This window comes from Pseudophryne corroboree, unplaced genomic scaffold, assembly GCF_028390025.1.
Source record: "Pseudophryne corroboree isolate aPseCor3 unplaced genomic scaffold, aPseCor3.hap2 scaffold_494, whole genome shotgun sequence".
Taxonomy (NCBI): Eukaryota; Metazoa; Chordata; class Amphibia; order Anura; family Myobatrachidae; genus Pseudophryne; species Pseudophryne corroboree.
In genome coordinates this window covers 131,148-156,586 of record NW_026970101.1, presented here as the reverse complement: position 1 = coordinate 156,586, position 25,439 = coordinate 131,148, and the positions used below count along the sequence as shown (strand labels likewise).

Genomic DNA, 25,439 nt, shown 5'->3' with positions numbered 1-25,439 from the left:
ACTGTGCCCAGGGAGACGGACATTTCGAGGAAAGGATTTATTGTTAAACTAAGGTGAGCATCTTACCAGCTCACACCTTAAGCATGCCGCAGAACGTGGCATTCAACAGAACACAAGCCAACGGCATGAACAATTGCAGCAAAAAGCTGACCAGAACCATAACACAACATGTGTATAACCACAAGTAATAACTGCAGACACAGTATGGACTGGGACGGGTGCCCAGCATCCTCTACAGACTAAGAGAAAAGGATTTACCGGTAGGTATTAAAATCCTATTTTCTCATACGACCTAGAGGATGCTGGGGTCACATTAAGAACCATGGGGTTATACCAAAGCTCTTGAACGGGTGGAAGAGTGCGTACGACTCTGCAGCACCGAATGACCCAACTTGAGGTTATCATCGGCAAGGATGCAGTGGCGTTAATGTTTCCTGGTGTCAACCTGTATTATTTCAGTAGATATTGAAATGAGGATGCATCTTGCTGCCTTTCCAATGAAGCAAGTTTAATTTAGTAATAGGTGAAAAACCATCCCTACAAAGATGTTAATCAGATACTTGGCTTTGTGGACACTTTTCAGAGAACAAATTAGTTAGCATAAAAATAAAGCCAGAAAATGAAGAGCTGTTTAATCACTCAATTGGATTTTTCTGCCAGCATATTTCATTTTCTCTGCAACCCACTGCTAAATTGTGCTTCCTAGCTGTTTTTTGATAAAATCACTTAATCAAATCTAACTCTGATTACATCAGAGTAGGCCAGGTACCCTACACCATAAGAGGGGGTTTGAAATTTTGACTTGTCTACTTAAAGATCACCAAAATCTGATGACAAGGTCAATAACATCCCTGGGTGGGATTGAACCACCAACCCTTTGGTTAATAACCAAACACACTAACCGATTGCACCACAGAGACACTTTGCAAAAGTACATACTGACAAAGGCTAATAAGCATTCATCTAGAACAATTCCTAGAAAACTTTAAAAAGTCAATAATCTGGAGAGATTTTGTAAGATGTTTCTTCCATCAACCAATGAAGAAACGCATTGGTACTTTCCCATGATGAGTGAGTGCTTCAGGATCTCTTGCACTTACATGTGCAGCAGAGTACTGCAATGGAAGCATGCTGGGCCCATAACCCAGAGGTAGGCAGATTGAAACTATCCTCTGCTATATGCATTTTTTTTGTTAAAGTAATCCAAAACTGGGATTGATATTTTTGCTCTTTTATTTTTACTTAAAGTACAATAACTTTTACCATTTTAATTTGTTTTAATAGTATATTGACAGTATTGTTTTCTTTCAAAAATCCACTTAATTTTCTTTACCCTATTATTAAAATGGTAATTGACAAAAACAAACTACATTGTCACCAGAAGAGCAATACAAAATGTACAAGTGATATATTAAAATCATCTTTCCAGCTTGAATTTCAATGATGCATTGGGGCAACGATTTTGTGAGAAACATCTTCACTCTTAAATAAAGATTTTCTTAATTCCTTACCTGTGTGCTAATTAGATATCACCTTGTTTTCACATTAAACAGACTTCCACATGAGAAAGCAGCAAGGATGCAGTGGCGTTAATGTTTCCTGGTGTCAACCTGTATTATTTCAGTAGATATTGAAATGAGGATGCATCTTGCTGCCTTTCCAATGAAGCAAGTTTAATTTAGTAATAGGTGAAAAACCATCCCTACAAAGATGTTAATCAGATACTTGGCTTTGTGGACACTTTTCAGAGAACAAATTTGTTAGCATAAAAATAAAGCCAGAAAATGAAGAGCTGTTTAATCACTCAATTGGATTTTTTTGCCAGCATATTTCTTTTTCTCTGCAAACCACTGCTAAATTGTGCTTCCTAGCTGTTTTTATAAAATCACTGAATCAAATCTAACTCTGATTACATCAGAGAAGGCCAGGTACCCTACACCATAACAGGGGTTTTTGAAATTTTGACTTGTCTACTTAAATATCACCAAAATCTGATCACAAGGTCAATTACGTCCCTGGGTGGGATTGAACCACCAACCTTTTGATTAATAGCTGAACACACTAACCGATTGCGCCACAGAGACACTTTGCAAAAAGAATATACTGACAAAGACTAATAAGCATTCATCTAGAACGTTTCCTAGAAAAACTTTAAAAAGTCAATAATCTGGAGAGTTTTTGTAAGATGTTTCTTCCAGCAACCAATGAAGAAACACATTGGTACTTTCGCATGATGAGTGAGTGCTTCAGGATCTCTTGCACTTACATGTGCAGCAGAGTACTGCAATGGAAGCATGCTGGGCCCATAACCCAGAGGTAGGCAGATTGAAACTATCCTTTGCTATATGCATTTTTTTTTTGTTCATTAAAGTAATCCAAAACTGGGATTGATATTTTAGCTTTTATTTTTACTTAAAGTACAATAACTTTTACCATTTTAATTTGTTTTAATAGTATATTGACAGTATTGTTTTCTTTCAAAAATCCACTTAATTTTCTTTACCCTATTATTAAAATGGTAATTGACAAAAACAAACTACATTGTCACCAGAAGAGCAATACAAAATGTACAAGTGATATATTAAAATCATCTTTCCAGCTTGAATTTCAATGATGCATTGGGGCAATGATTTTGTGAGAAACATCTTTACCCTTAAATAAAGATTTTCTTAATTCCTTACCTGTGTGCTAATTAGATATCACCTTGTTTTCACATTAAACAGACTTCCACATGAGAAAGCAGCAAGGATGCAGTGGCGTTAATGTTTCCTGGTGTCAACCTGTATTATTTCAGTAGATATTGAAATGAGGATGCATCTTGCTGCCTTTCCAATGAAGCAAGTTTAATTTAGTAATAGGTGAAAAACCATCCCTACAAATATGTTAATCAGATACTTGGCTTTGTGGACACTTTTCAGAGAACAAATTTGTTATCATAAAAATAAAGCCAGAAAATGAAGAGCTGTTTAATCACTCAATTGTATTTTTCTGCCAGCATTTTTCTTTTTCTCTGCAACCCACTGCTAAATTGTGCTTCCTAGCTGTTTTTTTATAAAATCACTTAATCAAATCTAACTCTGATTACATCAGAGAAGGCCAGGTACCCTACACTATAAGAAGGGGTTTGCAATTTTGACTTGTCTACTTAAATATCACCAAAATCTGATCACAAGGTCAATTACGTCCCTGGGTGGGATTGAACCACCAACCTTTTGATTAATAGCTGAACACACTAACCGATTGCGCCACAGAGACACTTTGCAAAAAGAATATACTGACAAAGACTAATAAGCATTCATCTAGAACGTTTCCTAGAAAAACTTTAAAAAGTCAATAATCTGGAGAGTTTTTGTAAGATGTTTCTTCCAGCAACCAATGAAGAAACACATTGGTACTTTCGCATGATGAGTGAGTGCTTCAGGATCTCTTGCACTTACATGTGCAGCAGAGTACTGCAATGGAAGCATGCTGGGCCCATAACCCAGAGGTAGGCAGATTGAAACTATCCTTTGCTATATGCATTTTTTTTTTGTTCATTAAAGTAATCCAAAACTGGGATTGATATTTTAGCTTTTATTTTTACTTAAAGTACAATAACTTTTACCATTTTAATTTGTTTTAATAGTATATTGACAGTATTGTTTTCTTTCAAAAATCCACTTAATTTTCTTTACCCTATTATTAAAATGGTAATTGACAAAAACAAACTACATTGTCACCAGAAGAGCAATACAAAATGTACAAGTGATATATTAAAATCATCTTTCCAGCTTGAATTTCAATGATGCATTGGGGCAATGATTTTGTGAGAAACATCTTTACCCTTAAATAAAGATTTTCTTAATTCCTTACCTGTGTGCTAATTAGATATCACCTTGTTTTCACATTAAACAGACTTCCACATGAGAAAGCAGCAAGGATGCAGTGGCGTTAATGTTTCCTGGTGTCAACCTGTATTATTTCAGTAGATATTGAAATGAGGATGCATCTTGCTGCCTTTCCAATGAAGCAAGTTTAATTTAGTAATAGGTGAAAAACCATCCCTACAAATATGTTAATCAGATACTTGGCTTTGTGGACACTTTTCAGAGAACAAATTAGTTAGCATAAAAATAAAGCCAGAAAATGAAGAGCTGTTTAATCACTCAATTGGATTTTTCTGCCAGCATATTTCTTTTTCTCTGCAACCCACTGCTAAATTGTGCTTCCTAGCTGTTTTTATAAAATCACTGAATCAAATCTAACTCTGATTACATCAGAGAAGGCCAGGTACCCTACACCATAACAGGGGGTTTGAAATTTTGACTTGTCTGCTTAAAGATCACCAAAATCTGATAACAAGGTCAATTAAGTCCCTGGGTGGGATTGAACCACCAACCTTTTGGTTAATAGCCTTACACACTAACTGATTGCGCCACAGCGACACTTTGCAAAAGTACTTACTGACAAAGGCTAATAAGCATTCATCTAGAACGATTCCTAGAAACATTTTAAAAAGTCAATAATGTGGAGAGTTTTTGTAAGATGTTTCTTCCATCAACCAATGAAGAAACACATTGGTACTTTCCCATGATGAGTGAGTGCTTCAGGATCTCTTGCACTTACATGTGCAGCAGAGTACTGTAATGGAAGCATGCTGGGTCCATAACCCAGAGGTAGGCAGATTGAAACTATCCTCTGCTATATGCATTTTTTTTTGTTCATTAAAGTAATCCAAAACTGGGATTGATATTTTAGCTTTTATTTTTACTTAAAGTACAATAACTTTTACCATTTTAATTTGTTTTAATAGTATATTGACAGTATTGTTTTCTTTCAAAAATCCAATTAATTTTCTTTACCCGATTATTAAAATGGTAACTGACAAAAACAAACTACATTGTCACCAGAAGAGCAATACAAAATGTACAAGTGATATATTAAAATCATCTTTCCAGCTTGAATTTCAATGATGCATTGGGGCAACGATTTTGTGAGAAACATCTTCACCCTTAAATAAAGATTTTCTTAATTCCTTACCTGTGTGCTAATTAGATATCACCTTGTTTTCACATTAAACAGACTTCCACATGAGAAAGCAGCAAGGATGCAGTGGCGTTAATGTTTCCTGGTGTCAACCTGTATTATTTCAGTAGATATTGAAATGAGGATGCATCTTGCTGCCTTTCCAATGAAGCAAGTTTAATTCAGTAATAGGTGAAAAACCATCCCTACAAAGGTGTTAATCAGAGACTTGGCTTTGTGGACACTTTTCAGAGAACAAATTTGTTATCATAAAAATAAAGCCAGAAAATGAAGAGCTGTTTAATCACTCAATTGTATTTTTCTGCCAGCATTTTTCTTTTTCTCTGCAACCCACTGCTAAATTGTGCTTCCTAGCTGTTTTTTTATAAAATCACTTAATCAAATCTAACTCTGATTACATCAGAGAAGGCCAGGTACCCTACACCATAAGAGGGGGTTTGCAATTTTGACTTGTCTACTTAAATATCACCAAAATCTGATCACAAGGTCAATTACGTCCCTGGGTGGGATTGAACCACCAACCTTTTGATTAATAGCTGAACACACTAACCGATTGCGCCACAGAGACACTTTGCAAAAAGAATATACTGACAAAGACTAATAAGCATTCATCTAGAACGTTTCCTAGAAAAACTTTAAAAAGTCAATAATCTGGAGAGTTTTTGTAAGATGTTTCTTCCAGCAACCAATGAAGAAACACATTGGTACTTTCGCATGATGAGTGAGGGCTTCAGGATCTCTTGCACTTACATGTGCAGCAGAGTACTGCAATGGAAGCATGCTGGGCCCATAACCCAGAGGTAGGCAGATTGAAACTATCCTTTGCTATATGCATTTTTTTTTTGTTCATTAAAGTAATCCAAAACTGGGATTGATATTTTAGCTTTTATTTTTACTTAAAGTACAATAACTTTTACCATTTTAATTTGTTTTAATAGTATATTGACAGTATTGTTTTCTTTCAAAAATCCACTTAATTTTCTTTACCCTATTATTAAAATGGTAATTGACAAAAACAAACTACATTGTCACCAGAAGAGCAATACAAAATGTACAAGTGATATATTAAAATCATCTTTCCAGCTTGAATTTCAATGATGCATTGGGGCAATGATTTTGTGAGAAACATCTTTACCCTTAAATAAAGATTTTCTTAATTCCTTACCTGTGTGCTAATTAGATATCACCTTGTTTTCACATTAAACAGACTTCCACATGAGAAAGCAGCAAGGATGCAGTGGCGTTAATGTTTCCTGGTGTCAACCTGTATTATTTCAGTAGATATTGAAATGAGGATGCATCTTGCTGCCTTTCCAATGAAGCAAGTTTAATTTAGTAATAGGTGAAAAACCATCCCTACAAATATGTTAATCAGATACTTGGCTTTGTGGACACTTTTCAGAGAACAAATTAGTTAGCATAAAAATAAAGCCAGAAAATGAAGAGCTGTTTAATCACTCAATTGGATTTTTCTGCCAGCATATTTCTTTTTCTCTGCAACCCACTGCTAAATTGTGCTTCCTAGCTGTTTTTATAAAATCACTGAATCAAATCTAACTCTGATTACATCAGAGAAGGCCAGGTACCCTACACCATAACAGGGGGTTTGAAATTTTGACTTGTCTGCTTAAAGATCACCAAAATCTGATAACAAGGTCAATTAAGTCCCTGGGTGGGATTGAATCACCAACCTTTTGGTTAATAGCCTTACACACTAACTGATTGCGCCACAGCGACACTTTGCAAAAGTACTTACTGACAAAGGCTAATAAGCATTCATCTAGAACGATTCATAGAAACATTTTAAAAAGTCAATAATGTGGAGAGTTTTTGTAAGATGTTTCTTCCATCAACCAATGAAGAAACACATTGGTACTTTCCCATGATGAGTGAGTGCTTCAGGATCTCTTGCACTTACATGTGCAGCAGAGTACTGTAATGGAAGCATGCTGGGTCCATAACCCAGAGGTAGGCAGATTGAAACTATCCTCTGCTATATGCATTTTTTTTTGTTCATTAAAGTAATCCAAAACTGGGATTGATATTTTAGCTTTTATTTTTACTTAAAGTACAATAACTTTTACCATTTTAATTTGTTTTAATAGTATATTGACAGTATTGTTTTCTTTCAAAAATCCAATTAATTTTCTTTACCCGATTATTAAAATGGTAACTGACAAAAACAAACTACATTGTCACCAGAAGATCAATACAAAATGTACAAGTGATATATTAAAATCATCTTTCCAGCTTGAATTTCAATGATGCATTGGGGCAACGATTTTGTGAGAAACATCTTCACCCTTAAATAAAGATTTTCTTAATTCCTTACCTGTGTGCTAATTAGATATCACCTTGTTTTCACATTAAACAGACTTCCACATGAGAAAGCAGCAAGGATGCAGTGGCGTTAATGTTTCCTGGTGTCAACCTGTATTATTTCAGTAGATATTGAAATGAGGATGCATCTTGCTGCCTTTCCAATGAAGCAAGTTTAATTTAGTAATAGGTGAAAAACCATCCCTACAAAGGTGTTAATCAGAGACTTGGCTTTGTGGACACTTTTCAGAGAACAAATTTGTTAGCATAAAAATAAAGCCAGAAAATGAAGAGCTGTTTAATCACTCAATTGGATTTTTTTGATAGCATATTTCTTTTTCTCTGCAACCCACTGCTAAATTGTGCTTCCTAGCTGTTTTTATAAAATCACTGAATCAAATCTAACTCTGATTACATCAGAGAAGGCCAGGTACCCTACACCATAACAGGGGTTTTCGAAATTTTGACTTGTCTACTTAAAGATCAACAAAATCTGATAACAAGGTCAATTATGTCCCTGGGTGGGATTGAACCACCAACCTTTTGGTTAATAGCTGTACACACTAACTGATTGCGCCACAGCGACACTTTGCAAAAGAACATACTGACAAAGGCTAATAAGCATTCATCTAGAACGTTTCCTATAAAAACTTTAAATAGTCAATAATCTGGAGAGTTTTTGTAAGATGTTTCTTCCATCAACCAATGAAGAAACACATTGGTACTTTCCCATGATGAGTGAGTGCTTCAGGATCTCTTGCACTTACATGTGCAGCAGAGTACTGTTATGAAAGCATGCTGGGTCCATAACCCAGAGGTAGGCAGATTGAAACTATCCTCTGCTATATGCATTTTTTTTTTGTTAATTAAAGTAATCCAAAACTGGGATTGATATTTTTGCTCTTTTATTTTTACTTAAAGTACAATAACTTTTACCATTTTAATTTGTTTTAATAGTATATTGACAGTATTGTTTTCTTTCAAAAATCCAATTACTTTTCTTTACCCGATTATTAAAATGGTAATTGACAAAAACAAACTACATTGTCACCAGAAGAGCAATACAAAATGTACAAGTGATATATTAAAATCATCTTTCCAGCTTGAATTTCAATGATGCATTGGGGCAACGATTTTGTGAGAAACATCTTCACCCTTAAATAAAGATTTTCTTAATTCCTTACCTGTGTGCTAATTAGATATCACTTTGTTTTCACATTAAACAGACTTCCACATGAGAAAACAGCAAAGATGCAGTGGCGTTAATGTTTCCTGGTGTCAACCTGTATTATTTCCGTAGATATTGAAATGAGGATGCATCTTGCTGCCTTTCCAATGAAGCAAGTTTAATTTAGTAATAGGTGAAAAACCATCCCTACAAAGATGTTAATCAGATACTTGGCTTTGTGGACACTTTTCAGAGAACAAATTTGTTATCATAAAAATAAAGCCAGAAAATGAAGAGCTGTTTAATCACTCAATTGGATTTTTCTGCCAGCATTTTTCTTTTTCTCTGCAACCCACTGCTAAATTGTGCTTCCTAGCTGTTTTTTTTATAAAATCACTTAATCAAATCTAACTCTGATTACATCAGAGAAGGCCAGGTACCCTACACCATAAGAGGGGTTTTGCAATTTTGACTTGTCTACTTAAATATTACCAAAATCTGATCACAAGGTCAATTACGTCCCTGGGTGGGATTGAACCACCAACCTTCTGATTAATAGCTGAACACACTAACCGATTGCGCCACAGAGACACTTTGCAAAAAGTACATACTGACAAAGACTAATAAGCATTCATCTAGAACGTTTCCTAGAAAAACTTTAAAAAGTCAATAATCTGGAGAGTTTTTGTAAGATGTTTCTTCCAGCAACCAATGAAGAAACACATTGGTACTTTCGCATGATGAGTGAGTGCTTCAGGATCTCTTGCACTTACATGTGCAGCAGAGTACTGCACTGGAAGTATGCTGGGCCCATAACCCAGAGGTAGGCAGATTGAAACTATCCTTTGCTATATGCATTTTTTTTTTGTTCATTAAAGTAATCCAAAACTGGGATTGATATTTTAGCTTTTATTTTTACTTAAAGTACAATAACTTTTACCATTTTAATTTGTTTTAATAGTATATTGACAGTATTGTTTTCTTTCAAAAATCCAATTAATTTTCTTTACCCGATTTTTAAAATGGTAATTGACAAAAACAAACTACATTGTCACCAGAAGAGCAATACAAAATGTACAAGTGATATATTAAAATCATCTTTCCAGCTTGAATTTCAATGATGCATTGGGGCAACGATTTTGTGAGAAACATCTTCACCCTTAAATAAAGATTTTCTTAATTCCTTACCTGTGTGCTAATTAGATATCACCTTGTTTTCACATTAAACAGACTTCCACATGAGAAAACAGCAAAGATGCAGTGGCGTTAATGTTTCCTGGTGTCAACCTGTATTATTTCCGTAGATATTGAAATGAGGATGCATCTTGCTGCCTTTCCAATGAAGCAAGTTTAATTTAGTAATAGGTGAAAAACCATCCCTACAAAAATGTTAATCAGATACTTGGCTTTGTGGACACTTTTCAGAGAACAAATTTGTTATCATAAAAATAAAGCCAGAAAATGAAGAGCTGTTTAATCACTCAATTGGATTTTTCTGCCAGCATTTTTCTTTTTCTCTGCAACCCACTGCTAAATTGTGCTTCCTAGCTGTTTTTTTTATAAAATCACTTAATCAAATCTAACTCTGATTACATCAGAGAAGGCCAGGTACCCTACACCATAAGAGGGGGTTTGCAATTTTGACTTGTCTACTTAAATATCACCAAAATCTGATCACAAGGTCAATTATGTCCCTGGGTGGGATTGAACCACCAACTTTTTGATTAATAGCTGAACACACTAACCAATTGCGCCACAGAGACACTTTGCAAAAAGTACATACTGACAAAGACTAATAAGCATTCATCTAGAACGTTTCCTAAAAAAACTTTAAAAAGTCAATAATCTGGAGAGTTTTTGTAAGATGTTTCTTCCAGCAACCAACGAAGAAACACATTGGTACTTTCGCATGATGAGTGAGTGCTTCAGGATCTCTTGCACTTACATGTGCAGCAGAGTACTGCAATGGAAGCATGCTGGGCCCATAACCCAGAGGTAGGCAGATTGAAACTATCCTTTGCTATATGCATTTTTTTTTGTTCATTAAAGTAATCCAAAACTGGGATTGATATTTTAGCTTTTATTTTTACTTAAAGTACAATAACTTTTACCATTTTAATTTGTTTTAATAGTATATTGACAGTATTGTTTTCTTTCAAAAATCCAATTAATTTTCTTTACCCGATTATTAAAATGGTAATTGACAAAAACAAACTACATTGTCACCAGAAGAGCAATACAAAATGTACAAGTGATACATTAAAATCATCTTTCCAGCTTGAATTTCAATGATGCATTGGGGCAACTATTACGTGAGAAACATCTTCACCCTTAAATAAAGATTTTCTTAATTCCTTACCTGTGTGCTAATTAGATATCACCTTGTTTTCACATTAAACAGACTTCCACATGAGAAAGCAGCAAGGATGCAGTGGCGTTAATGTTTCCTGGTGTCAACCTGTATTATTTCAGTAGATATTGAAATGAGGATGCATCTTGCTGCCTTTCCAATGAAGCAAGTTTAATTTAGTAATAGATGAAAAACCATCCCTACAAATATGTTAATCAGATACTTGGCTTTGTGGACACTTTTCAGAGAACAAATTAGTTAGCATAAAAATAAAGCCAGAAAATGAAGAGCTGTTTAATCACTCAATTGGATTTTTCTGCCAGCATATTTCTTTTTCTCTGCAACCCACTGCTAAATTGTGCTTCCTAGCTGTTTTTATAAAATCACTGAATCAAATCTAACTACATCAGAGAAGGCCAGGTACCCTACACCATAACAGGGGGTTTGAAATTTTGACTTGTCTACTTAAAGATCACCAAAATCTGATAACAAGGTCAATTAAGTCCCTGGGTGGGATTGAACCACCAACCTTTTGGTTAATAGCCTTACACACTAACTGATTGCGCCACAGCGACACTTTGCAAAAGTACATACTGACAAAGGCTAATAAGCATTCATCTAGAACGATTCCTAGAAACATTTTAAAAAGTCAATAATGTGGAGAGTTTTTGTAAGATGTTTCTTCCATCAACCAATGAAGAAACACATTGGTACTTTCCCATGATGAGTGAGTGCTTCAGGATCTTTTGCACTTACATGTGCAGCAGAGTACTGTAATGGAAGCATGCTGGGTCCATAACCCAGAGGTAGGCAGATTGAAACTATCCTCTGCTATATGCATTTTTTTTTGTTAATTAACGTAATCCAAAACTGGGATTGATATTTTTGCTCTTTTATTTTTACTTAAAGTACAATAACTTTTACCATTTTAATTTGTTTTAATAGTATATTGACAGTATTGTTTTCTTTCAAAAATCCACTTAATTTTCTTTACCCGATTATTAAAATGGTAATTGACAAAAACAAACTACATTGTCACCAGAAGAGCAATACAAAATGTACAAGTGATATATTAAAATCATCTTTCCAGCTTGAATTTCAATGATGCATTGGGGCAACGATTTTGTGAGAAACATCTTCACCCTTAAATAAAGATTTTCTTAATTCCTTACCTGTGTGCTAATTAGATATCACCTTGTTTTCACATTAAACAGACTTCCACATGAGAAAACAGTAAAGATGCAGTGGCGTTAATGTTTCCTGGTGTCAACCTGTATTATTTCCGTAGATATTGAAATGAGGATGCATCTTGCTGCCTTTCCAATGAAGCAAGTTTAATTTAGTAATAGGTGAAAAACCATCCCTACAAAGATGTTAATCAGATACTTGGCTTTGTGGACACTTTTCAGAGAACAAATTTGTTATCATAAAAATAAAACCAGAAAATGAAGAGCTGTTTAATCACTCAATTGGATTTTTCTGCCAGCATTATTCTTTTTCTCTGCAACCCACTGCTAAATTGTGCTTCCTAGCTGTTTTTTTATAAAATCACTTAATCAAATCTAACTCTGATTACATCAGAGAAGGCCAGGTACCCTACACCATAACAGGGGGTTTGCAATTTTGACTTGTCTACTTAAATATCACCAAAATCTGATCACAAGGTCAATTATGTCCCTGGGAGGGATTGAACCACCAACCTTTTGATTAATAGCTGAACACACTAACCGATTGCGCCACAGAGACACTTTGCAAAAAGTACATACTGACAAAGACTAATAAGCATTCATCTAGAACGTTTCCTAGAAAAACTTTAAAAAATCAATAATCTGGAGAGTTTTTGTAAGATGTTTCTTCCAGCAACCAATGAAGAAACACATTGGTACTTTCGCATGATGAGTGAGTGCTTCAGGATCTCTTGCACTTACATGTGCAGCAGAGTACTGCAATGAAAGCATGCTGGGCCCATAACCCAGAGGTAGGCAGATTGAAACTATCCTTTGCTATATGCATTTTTTTTTTTTGTTCATTAAAGTAATCCAAAACTGGGATTGATATTTTAGCTTTTATTTTTACTTAAAGTACAATAACTTTTACCATTTTAATTTGTTTTAATAGTATATTGACAGTATTGTTTTCTTTCAAAAATCCACTTAATTTTCTTTACCCTATTATTAAAATGGTAATTGACAAAAACAAACTACATTGTCACCAGAAGAGCAATACAAAATGTACAAGTGATATATTAAAATCATCTTTCCAGCTTGAATTTCAATGATGCATTGGGGCAACGATTTTGTGAGAAACATCTTCACCCTTAAATAAAGATTTTCTTAATTCCTTACCTGTGTGCTAATTAGATATCACCTTGTTTTCACATTAAACAGACTTCCACATGAGAAAGCAGCAAGGATGCAGTGGCGTTAATGTTTCCTGGTGTCAACCTGTATTATTTCAGTAGATATTGAAATGAGGATGCATCTTGCTGCCTTTCCAATGAAGCAAGTTTAATTTAGTAATAGGTGAAAAACCATCCCTACAAATATGTTAATCAGATACTTGGCTTTGTGGACACTTTTCAGAGAACAAATTAGTTAGCATAAAAATAAAGCCAGAAAATGAAGAGCTGTTTAATCACTCAATTGGATTTTTCTGCCAGCATATTTCTTTTTCTCTGCAACCCACTGCTAAATTGTGCTTCCTAGCTGTTTTTATAAAATCACTGAATCAAATCTAACTCTGATTACATCAGAGAAGGCCAGGTACCCTACACCATAACAGGGGGTTTGAAATTTTGACTTGTCTACTTAAAGATCACCAAAATCTGATAACAAGATCAATTAAGTCCCTGGGTGGGATTGAACCACCAACTTTTTGGTTAATAGCCTTACACACTAACTGATTGCGCCACAGTGACACTTTGCAAAAGTACTTACTGACAAAGGCTAATAAGCATTCATCTAGAACGATTCCTAGAAACATTTTAAAAAGTCAATAATGTGGAGAGTTTTTGTAAGATGTTTCTTCCATCAACCAATGAAGAAACACATTGGTACTTTCCCATGATGAGTGAGTGCTTCAGGATCTCTTGCACTTACATGTGCAGCAGAGTACTGTAATGGAAGCATGCTGGGTCCATAACCCAGAGGTAGGCAGATTGAAACTATCCTCTGCTATATGCATTTTTTTTTTGTTAATTAAAGTAATCCAAAACTGGGATTGATATTTTTGCTCTTTTATTTTTACTTAAAGTACATTAACTTTTACCATTTTAATTTGTTTTAATAGTATATTGACAGTATTGTTTTCTTTCAAAAATCCAATTAATTTTCTTTACCCGATTATTAAAATGGTAATTGACAAAAGCAAACTACATTGTCACCAGAAGAGCAATACAAAATGTACAAGTGATATATTAAAATCATCTTTCCAGCTTGAATTTCAATGATGCATTGGGGCAACGATTTTGTGAGAAACATCTTCACCCTTAAATAAAGATTTTCTTAATTCCTTACCTGTGTGCTAATTAGATATCACCTTGTTTTCACATTAAACAGACTTCCACATGAGAAAGCAGCAAGGATGCAGTGGCGTTAATGTTTCCTGGTGTCAACCTGTATTATTTCAGTAGATATTGAAATGAGGATGCATCTTGCTGCCTTTCCAATGAAGCAAGTTTAATTTAGTAATAGGTGAAAAACCATCCCTACAAAGATGTTAATTAGATACTTGGCTTTGTGGACACTTTTCAGAGAACAAATTTGTTAGCATAAAAATAAAGCCAGAAAATGAAGAGCTGTTTAATCACTCAATTGGATTTTTTTGCCAGCATATTTCTTTTTCTCTGCAACCCACTGCTAAATTGTGCTTCCTAGCTGTTTTTATAAAATCACTGAATCAAATCTAACTCTGATTACATCAGAGAAGGCCAGGTACCCTACACCATAACAGGGGTTTTCGAAATTTTGACTTGTCTACTTAAAGATCAACAAAATCTGATAACAAGGTCAATTACGTCCCTGGGTGGGATTGAACCACCAACCTTTTGGTTAATAGCCGTACACACTAACTGATTGCGCCACAGCGACACTTTGCAAAAGTACTTACTGACAAAGGCTAATAAGCATTCATCTAGAATGTTTCCTAGAAAAACTTTAAAAAGTCAATAATCTGGAGAGTTTTTGTAAGATGTTTCTTCCATCAACCAACGAAGAAACACATTGGTACTTTCCCATGATGAGTGAGTGCTTCAGGATCTCTTGCACTTACATGTGCAGCAGAGTACTGCATTGGAAACATGCTGGGCCCATAACCCAGAGGTAGGCAGAATGAAACTATCCTCTGCTATATGCATTTTTTATTGTTAATTAAAGTAATCCAAAACTGGGATTGATATTTTTGCTCTTTTATTTTTACTTAAAGTACAATAACTTTTACCATTTTAATTTGTTTTAATAGTATATTGACAGTATTGTTTTCTTTCAAAAATCCACTTAATTTTCTTTACCCTATTATTATAATGGTAATTGACAAAAACAAACTACATTGTCACCAGAAGAGCAATACAAAATGTACAAGTGATATATTAAAATCATCTTTCCAGCTTGAATTTCAATGATGCATTGGGGCAACGATTTTGTGAGAAACATCTTCACCCTTAAATAAAGATTTTCTTAATTCCTTACCTGTGTGCTAATTAGATATCACCTTGTTTTCACATTAAACAGACTTCCACATGAGAAAACAGCAAAGATGCAGTGGCGTTAATGTTTCCTGGTGTCAACCTGTATTATTTCCGTAGATATTGAAATGAGGATGCATCTTGCTGCCTTTCCAATGAAGCAAGTTTAATTTAGTAATAGGTTAAAAACCATCCCTACAAAGATGTTAATCAGACACTTGGCTTTGTGGACACTTTTCAGAGAACAAATTAGTTAGCATAAAAATAAAGCCAGAAAATGAAGAGCTGTTTAATCACTCAATTGGATTTTTCTGCCAGCATATTTCTTTTTCTCTGCAACCCACTGCTAAATTGTGCTTCCTAGCTGTTTTTTTATAAAATCACTTAATCAAATCTAACTCTGATTACATCAGAGAAGGCCAGGTACCCTACACCATAAGAGGGGGTTTGAAATTTTGACTTGTCTACTTAAAGATCACCAAAATCTGATAACAAGGTCAATTACATCCCTGGGTGGTATTGAACCACCAACCCTTTGATTAATAACCAAACACACTAACCGATTGCGCCACAGAGACACTTTGCAAACTTACATACTGACAAAGGCTAATAAGCATTCATCTAGAACGTTTCCTAGAAAAACTTTAAAAAGTCAATAATCTGGAGAGTTTTTGTAAGATGTTTCTTCCATCAACCAACGAAGAAACACATTGGTACTTTCCCATGATGAGTGAGTGCTTCAGGATCTCTTGCACTTACATGTGCAGCAGAGTACTGCATTGGAAACATGCTGGGCCCATAACCCAGAGGTAGGCAGATTGAAACTATCCTCTGCTATATGCATTTTTTATTGTTAATTAAAGTAATCCAAAACTGGGATTGATATTTTTGCTCTTTTATTTTTACTTAAAGTACAATAACTTTTACCATTTTAATTTGTTTTAATAGTATATTGACAGTATTGTTTTCTTTCAAAAATCCACTTAATTTTCTTTACCCTATTATTATAATGGTAATTGAAAAAAACAAACTACATTGTCACCAGAAGAGCAATACAAAATGTACAAGTGATATATTAAAATCATCTTTCCAGCTTGAATTTCAATGATGCATTGGGGCAACGATTTTGTGAGAAACACCTTCACCCTTAAATAAAGATTTTCTTAATTCCTTACCTGTGTGCTAATTAGATATCACCTTGTTTTCACATTAAACAGACTTCCACATGCGAAAGCAGCAAGGATGCAGTGGCGTTAATGTTTCCTGGTGTCAACCTGTATTATTTCAGTAGACATTGAAATGAGGATGCATCTTGCTGCCTTTCCAATGAAGCAAGTTTAATTTAGTAATAGGTGAAAAACCATCCCTACAAAGATGTTAATCAGAGACTTGGCTTTGTGGACACTTTTCAGAGAACAAATTTGTTAGCATAAAAATAAAGCCAGAAAATGAAGAGCTGTTTAATCACTCAATTGGATTTTTTTGCCAGCATATTTCTTTTTCTCTGCAACTCACTGCTAAATTGTGCTTCCTAGCTGTTTTTATAAAATCACTAAATCAAATCTAACTCTGATTACATCAGAGAAGGACAGGTACCCTACACCATAACAGGGGGTTTGAAATTTTGACTTGTCTACTTAAAGATCACCAAAATCTGATAACAAGGTCAATTAAGTCCCTGGGTGGGATTGAACCACCAACCTTTTGGTTAATAGCCTCACACACTAACTGATTGCGCCACAGCGACACTTTGCAAAAGTACTTACTGACAAAGACTAATACGCATTCATCTAGAACGATTCCTAGAAACATTTTAAAAAGTCAATAATGTGGAGAGTTTTTGTAAGATGTTTCTTCCATCAACCAATGAAGAAACACATTGGTACTTTCCCATGATGAGTGAGTGCTTCAGGATCTCTTGCACTTACATGTGCAGCAGAGTACTGTAATGGAAGCATGCTGGGTCCATAACCCAGAGGTAGGCAGATTGAAACTATCCTCTGTTATATGCATTTTTTTTGTTAATTAAAGTAATCCAAAACTGGGATTGATATTTTTGCTCTTTTATTTTTACTTAAAGTACAATAACTTTTACCATTTTAATTTGTTTTAATAGTATATTGACAGTATTGTTTTCTTTCAAAAATCCAATTAATTTTCTTTACCCGATTATTAAAATGGTAATTGACAAAAGCAAACTACATTGTCACCAGAAGAGCAATACAAAATGTACAAGTGATATATTAAAATCATCTTTCCAGCTTGAATTTCAATGATGCATTGGGGCAACGATTTTGTGAGAAAAATCTTCACCCTTAAATAAAGATTTTCTTAATTCCTTACCTGTGTGCTAATTAGATATCACCTTGTTTTCACATTAAACAGACTTCCACATGAGAAAGCAGCAAGGATGCAGTGGCGTTAATGTTTCCTGGTGTCAACCTGTATTATTTCAGTAGATATTGAAATGAGGATGCATCTTGCTGCCTTTCCAATGAAGCAAGTTTAATTTAGTAATAGGTGAAAAACCATCCCTACAAAGATGTTAATCAGATACTTGGCTTTGTGGACACTTTTCAGAGAACAAATTTGTTAGCATAAAAATAAAGCCAGAAAATGAAGAGCTGTTTAATCACTCAATTGGATTTTTTTGCCAGCATATTTCTTTTTCTCTGCAACCCACTGCTAAATTGTGCTTCCTAGCTGTTTTTATAAAATCACTGAATCAAATCTAACTCTGATTACATCAGAGAAGGCCAGGTACCCTACACCATAACAGCGGTTTTCGAAATTTTGACTTGTCTACTTAAAGATCAACAAAATCTGATAACAAGGTCAATTATGTCCCTGGGTGGGGTTGAACCAACAACCTTTTGGTTAATAGCCATACACACTAACTGATTGAGCCACAGCGACACTTTGCAAAAGTACTTACTGACAAAGGCTAATAAGCATTCATCTAGAACGTTTCCTATAAAAACTTTAAATAGTCAATAATCTGGAGAGTTTTTGTAAGATGTTTCTTCCATCAACCAATGAAGAAACACATTGGTACTTTCCCATGATGAGTGAGTGCTTCAGGATCTCTTGCACTTACATGTGCAGCAGAGTACTGTAATGGAAGCATGCTGGGTCCATAACCCAGAGGTAGGCAGATTGAAACTATCCTCTGCTATATGCCTTTTTTTTGTTAATTAAAGTAATCCAAAACTGGGATTGATATTTGTGCTCTTTTATTTTTACTTAAAGTACAATAACTTTTACCATTTTAATTTGTTTTAATAGTATATTGACAGTATTGTTTTCTTTCAAAAATCCAATTAATTTTCTTTACCCGATTATTAAAATGGTAATTGACAAAAACAAACTACATTGTCACCAGAAGAGCAATACAAAATGTACAAGTGATATATTAAAATCATCTTTCCAGCTTGAATTTCAATGATGCATTGGGGCAACGATTTTGTGAGAAACATCTTCACCCTTAAATAAAGATTTTCTTAATTCCTTACCTGTGTGCTAATTAGATATCACCTTGTTTTCACATTAAACAGACTTCCACATGAGAAAACAGCAAAGATGCAGTGGCGTTAATGTTTCCTGGTGTCAACCTGTATTATTTCCGTAGATATTGAAATGAGGATGCATCTTGCTGCCTTTCCAATGAAGCAAGTTTAATTTAGTAATAGGTGAAAAACCATCCCTACAAAGATGTTAATCAGACACTTGGCTTTGTGGACACTTTTCAGAGAACAAATTAGTTAGCATAAAAATAAAGCCAGAAAATGAAGAGCAGTTTAATCACTCAATTGGATTTTTCTGCCAGCATATTTCTTTTTCTCTGCAACCCACTGCTAAATTGTGCTTCCTAGCTGTTTTTTTATAAAATCACTTAATCAAATCTAACTCTGATTACATCAGAGAAGGCCAGGTACCCTACACCATAAGAGGGGGTTTGAAATTTTGACTAGTCTACTTAAAGATCACCAAAATCTGATAACAAGGTCAATTACATCCCTGGGTGGGATTGAACCACCAACCCTTTGATTAATAACCAAACACACTAACCGATTGCGCCACAGAGACACTTTGCAAACTTACATACTGACAAAGGCTAATAAGCATTCATCTAGAACGTTTCCTAGAAAAACTTTAAAAAGTCAATAATCTGGAGAGTTTTTGTAAGATGTTTCTTCCATCAACCAACGAAGAAACACATTGGTACTTTCCCATGATGAGTGAGTGCTTCAGGATCTCTTGCACTTACATGTGCAGCAGAGTACTGCATTGGAAACATGCTGGGCCCATAACCCAGAGGTAGGCAGATTGAAACTATCCTCTGCTATATGCATTTTTTATTGTTAATTAAAGTAATCCAAAACTGGGATTGATATTTTTGCTCTTTTATTTTTACTTTAAAGTACAATAACTTTTACCATTTTAATTTGTTTTAATAGTATATTGACAGTATTGTTTTCTTTCAAAAATCCACTTAATTTTCTTTACCCTATTTTTATAATGGTAATTGACAAAAACAAACTACATTGTCACCAGAAGAGCAATACAAAATGTACAAGTGATATATTAAAATCATCTTTCCAGCTTGAATTTCAATGATGCATTGGGGCAACGATTTTGTGAGAAACATCTTCACCCTTAAATAAAGATTTTCTTAATTCCTTACCTGTGTGCTAATTAGATATCACCTTGTTTTCACATTAAACAGACTTCCACATGCGAAAGCAGCAAGGATGCAGTGGCGTTAATGTTTCCTGGTGTCAACCTGTATTATTTCAGTAGACATTGAAATGAGGATGCATCTTGCTGCCTTTCCAATGAAGCAAGTTTAATTTAGTAATAGGTGAAAAACCATCCCTACAAAGGTGTTAATCAGAGACTTGGCTTTGTGGACACTTTTCAGAGAACAAATTTGTTAGCATAAAAATAAAGCCAGAAAATGAAGAGCTGTTTAATCACTCAATTGGATTTTTTTGCCAGCATATTTCTTTTTCTCTGCAACTCACTGCTAAATTGTGCTTCCTAGCTGTTTTTATAAAATCACTGAATCAAATCTAACTCTGATTACATCAGAGAAGGCCAGGTACCCTACACCATAACAGGGGGTTTGAAATTTTGACTTGTCTACTTAAAGATCACCAAAATCTGATAACAAGGTCAATTACGTCCCTGGGTGGGATTGAACCACCAACCTTTTGGTTAATAACCATACACACAGACTGATTGCGCCACAGCGACACTTTGCAAAAGTACATACTGACAAATGCTAATAAGCATTCATCTAGAACGTTTCCTAGAAACATTTTAAAAAGTCAATAATGTGGAGAGTTTTTGTAAGATGTTTCTTCCATCAACCAATGAAGAAACACATTGGAACTTTCCCATGATAAGTGAGTGCTTCAGGACCTCTTGCACTTACATGTGCAGCAGAGTACTGTAATGGAAGCATGCTGGGTCCATAACCCAGAGGTAGGCAGATTGAAACTATCCTCTGCTATATGCATTTTTTTTTGTTAATTAAAGTAATCCAAAACTGGGATTGATATTTTTGCTCTTTTATTTTTACTTAAAGTACAATAACTTTTACCATTTTAATTTGTTTTAATAGTATATTGACAGTATTGTTTTCTTTCAAAAATCCAATTAATTTTCTTTACCCGATTATTAAAATGGTAATTGACAAAAACAAACTACATTGTCACCAGAAGAGCAATACAAAATGTACAAGTGATATATTAAAATCATCTTTCCAGCTTGAATTTCAATGATGCATTGGGGCAACGATTTTGTGAGAAACATCTTCACCCTTTAATAAAGATTTTCTTAATTCCTTACCTGTGTGCTAATTAGATATCACCTTGTTTTCACATTAAACAGACTTCCACATGAGAAAGCAGCAAGGATGCAGTGGCGTTAATGTTTCCTGGTGTCAACCTGTATTATTTCAGTAGATATTGAAATGAGGATGCATCTTGCTGCCTTTCCAATGAAGCAAGTTTAATTTAGTAATAGGTGAAAAACCATCCAAGAGCTGTTTAATCACTCAATTGGATTTTTTTGCCAGCATATTTCTTTTTCTCTGCAACCCACTGCTAAATTGTGCTTCCTAGCTGTTTTTATAAAATCACTGAATCAAATCTAACTCTGATTACATCAGAGAAGTCTAAATACCTAACACCATAACAGGGGGTTTGAAATTTTGACTTGTCTACTTAAAGATCACCAAAATCTGATAACAAAGTCAATTACATCCCTGGGTGGGATTGAACCACCAACCTTTTGGTTAACAGCCATACACACTAACTGATTGCGCCACAGCGACACTTTGCAAAATTACATACTGACAAAGGCTAATAAACAATCATCTAGAACGTTTCCTAGAAAAACTTTAAAAAGTCAATAATCTGGAGTGTTTTTGTAAGATGTTTCTGCCATCAACCAATGAAGAAACACATTGGTACTTTCCCATGATGAGTGAGTGCTTCAGGATCTCTTGCACTTACATGTGCAGCAGAGTACTGCAATGGAAGCATGCTGGGCCCATAACCCAGAGGTAGAAAGATTGAAACTATCCTCTGCTATATGCATTTTTTATTGTTAATTAAAGTAATCCAAAACTGGGATTGATATTTTTGCTCTTTTATTTTTACTTAAAGTACAATAACTTTTACCATTTTAATTTGTTTTAATAGTATATTGACAGTATTGTTTTCTTTCAAAAATTCACTTAATTTTCTTTTCTGTGTGCTAATTAGATATCACCTTGTTTTCACATTAAATAGACTTCCACATGAGAAAGCAGCAAGGATGCAGTGGCGTTAATGTTTCCTGGTGGTAGTGGGGTACTGTGTTTGTGCTTTCCTCTGGTCAGCTCTAGTAAAAGTCAGATTTCTTTGTCTCAGATCTTCCTCTAGCCTTGTTCTTCTTTCGAGAGTTCCCTTGTGCTGCCTCAGTTGGATCTCCTTCACTTGACAGGGGGGTACCCGAGCAGCGACCCTCCCCAGCACTAGCCCAACTCCTACTTACCTGCCAGGTGAGATACTATGATCAGGAAGGTGCTTCTCCCAGGGAAAGGCTCACCCATTGCACTCTGGGTGTGCTGCTCCTGCGATTTCCCCAAATGTGGGAAACTTGACTGCATAATTTGTGTTTCCCCTGGTCGGCTCTCGTATAATTCAGATCTCTTTGTCTCAGGTCTCTCTCCAGCCTAGTTTGCTGTCTGTTTCCACTTCTCTTTTCTTAAACCGCTCCCTTCTATTCCCTTGTGCACCTTAATTAAATCTAACTCTGATTACGTCAGAGAAGGCCAGGTACCCTACACCATAAGAGGGGGTTTGAAATTTTGACTTGTCTACTTAAAGATCACCAAAATCTGATCACAAGGTCAATTACATCACTGGGTGGGAACCTTTTGGTTAATAGCCCATGTAAGTGCAAGAGATCCTGAAGCACTCACTCATCATGGGAATGTACCAATGTGTTTCTTACAAAAATTCTCCAGATTATTGACTTTTTAAAGTTTTTCTAGGAAACGTTCTAGATGAATGCTTATTAGCCTTTGTCAGTATGTACTTTTGCAAAGTGTCGCTGTGGCGCAATCAGTTAGTGTGTATGGCTATTAACCTAAAGGTTGGTGATTCAATCCCACCCAGGGACGTAATAGACCTTGTTATCAGATTTTGGTGATCTTTAAGTAGACAAGTCAAAATTTCAAACCCCCTCTTATGGTGTAGGGTACCCGGCCTTCTCTGATGTAATCAGAATTAGATTTGATTAAGTGATTTTATAAAAAACAGCTAGGAAGCACAATTTAGCAGTGGGTTGCAGAGAAAAAAAATTATGCTGGCAGAAAAGTCCAATTGAGTGATTAAACAGCTCTTCATTTTCTGATTTTATGTTTATGCTAACAAATTTGCTCTCTGAAAAGTGTCCACAAAGCCAAGTCTCTGATTAACACCTTTGTAGGAATGGTTTTTCACCTATTACTGAATTAAACTTGCTTCATTGGAAAGGCAGCAAGATGCATCCTCATTTCAATGTCTACTGAAATAATACAGGTTGACACCAGGAAACATAAACGTCACTGCATCCTTGCTGCTTCCTCATGGGGAAGTCTGTTTAATGTGAAAACAAGGTGATATCTAATCAGCACACAGGTAAGGAATTAAGAAAATCTTTCTTTATGGGTGAAGATGTTTCTCACAAAATTGTTGCACCAAGGCATCATTGAAATTCAAGCTGGAAAGATGATTTTAATATATCACTTGTACATTTTGTACTGCTCTTCTGGTGACAATGTAGATTGTTTTTGTCAATTACCATTTTAATAATCGGGTAAAGAAAATTAATTGGATTTTTGAAAGAAAACAATACTGTCAATATACTATTAAAACAAATTAAAACAGTAAAAGTTATTGTACTTTAAGTAAAAATAAAAGAGCCAAAATATCAATCCCAGTTTTGGATTACTTTAATTAACAAAAAAAATGCATATAGCAGAGGACAGTTGCAATCTGCCTACCTCTGGGTTATAGGCCCAGCATGCTTCCATTGTAGTCCTTTGCTGCACATGTAAGTGCAAGAGATCCTGAAGCACTCACTCATCATGGGGAAGTACCAATGTGTTTCTTCATTGGTTGATGGAAGGAACATCTTACAAAAACTCTCCAGATTATTGACTTTTTAAAGTTTTTCTAGGAAACGTTCTAGATGAATGCTTATTAACCTTTGTCAGTATGTACTTTTGCAAAGTGTCTCTGAGGCGCAAACAGTTAGCGTGTTCAGTTGTTAACCAAAAGGTTGGTGGTTCAATCCCACCTAGGGACGTAATTGACCTCGTTATCAGATTTTGGTGATCTTTAAGTAGACAAGTAAAAATTTCAAACCACCTCTTATGGTGTAGGGTACCTGGCCTTCTCTGATGTAATCAGAGTTAGATTTGATTAAGTGATTTTATAAAAAAAACAGCCACGAAGCACAATTTAGCAGTGGGTTGCAGAGAAAAAGAAATATGCTGGCAGAAAAATCCAATTGAGTGATTAAACAGCTCTTCATTTTCTGGCTTTATTTTTATGCTAACAAATTTGTGCTCTGAAAAGTGTCCACAAAGCCAAGTATCTGATTAACACCTTTGTAGGGATGGTTTTTCACCTATTATTAAATTAAACTTGCTTCATTGGAAAGGCAGCAAGTGATGTCATCCAAGCAGTGGGTCAAAGTTGGCTTCAAACCTCGTCTGCTTATGAAAAGAGAAAAGGGGTATGCAGGGCATGGCGGCCTTTTGCGGTGCTTGGATGACCCCTAGTTCGCATTAAATAATGCAGTCGAGTTTCCCACATTTGGGGAAATCACAGGGGTCAGCATACCCAGAATGCAATGAATGAACCGCACCCTGGGAGAACAGTCTTCATGACCATGGTATCTCCTATGCAAAATAAGTATGATTTGGGATAGGGCTGGGGAGGGCCGCTGCTCAGGCACATCTCTGTCAAGTAAAGGAGATTCAACTGAGGCAGCACAAGGGAACTCTCATCTGGGGACAACAACTGCAGGGAGAACACATATTTTCAGATGAACATGGGAGGGCAGAAGGCTGCCTAATACTGAAGCACCCCCAAACAACAAACCAAATGCAACAACTAGTGCAAGCATTCCTGGGGGAAGGCCTGCAGCAGATGGATTTGCATATGGCGATGTCATCCAAGCAGTGGGTCAAAGTTGGCTTCAACCCTCGTCTGCATATGAAAAGAGAAAAGGGGCGTGCAGGGCATGGCAGCCTTTTGCGGCACTTGGATGACCCCTAGTTTGCATTAAACACCTCCACCCTCCTTCGGTGTGGGGCTCATGTTGGCCATGCCCCAGCCCCTGAAGCATTCACG

General features: G+C 35.4%; 1 non-coding gene and 1 pseudogene across 1 annotated transcript; one reads left to right on the top strand and one right to left on the bottom strand.

The window, feature by feature from the left end:
* Positions 1–22,579: 22,579 nt before the first annotated feature.
* LOC135030007 (U1 spliceosomal RNA) lies at positions 22,580–22,742 on the top strand. Its single transcript, XR_010226076.1, has one exon. It is a non-coding gene; the product is annotated as a U1 spliceosomal RNA (small nuclear RNA).
* Positions 22,743–24,823: 2,081 nt separating this feature from the next.
* LOC135030076 (U1 spliceosomal RNA) lies at positions 24,824–25,002 on the bottom strand (annotated as a pseudogene).
* Positions 25,003–25,439: the final 437 nt, after the last annotated feature.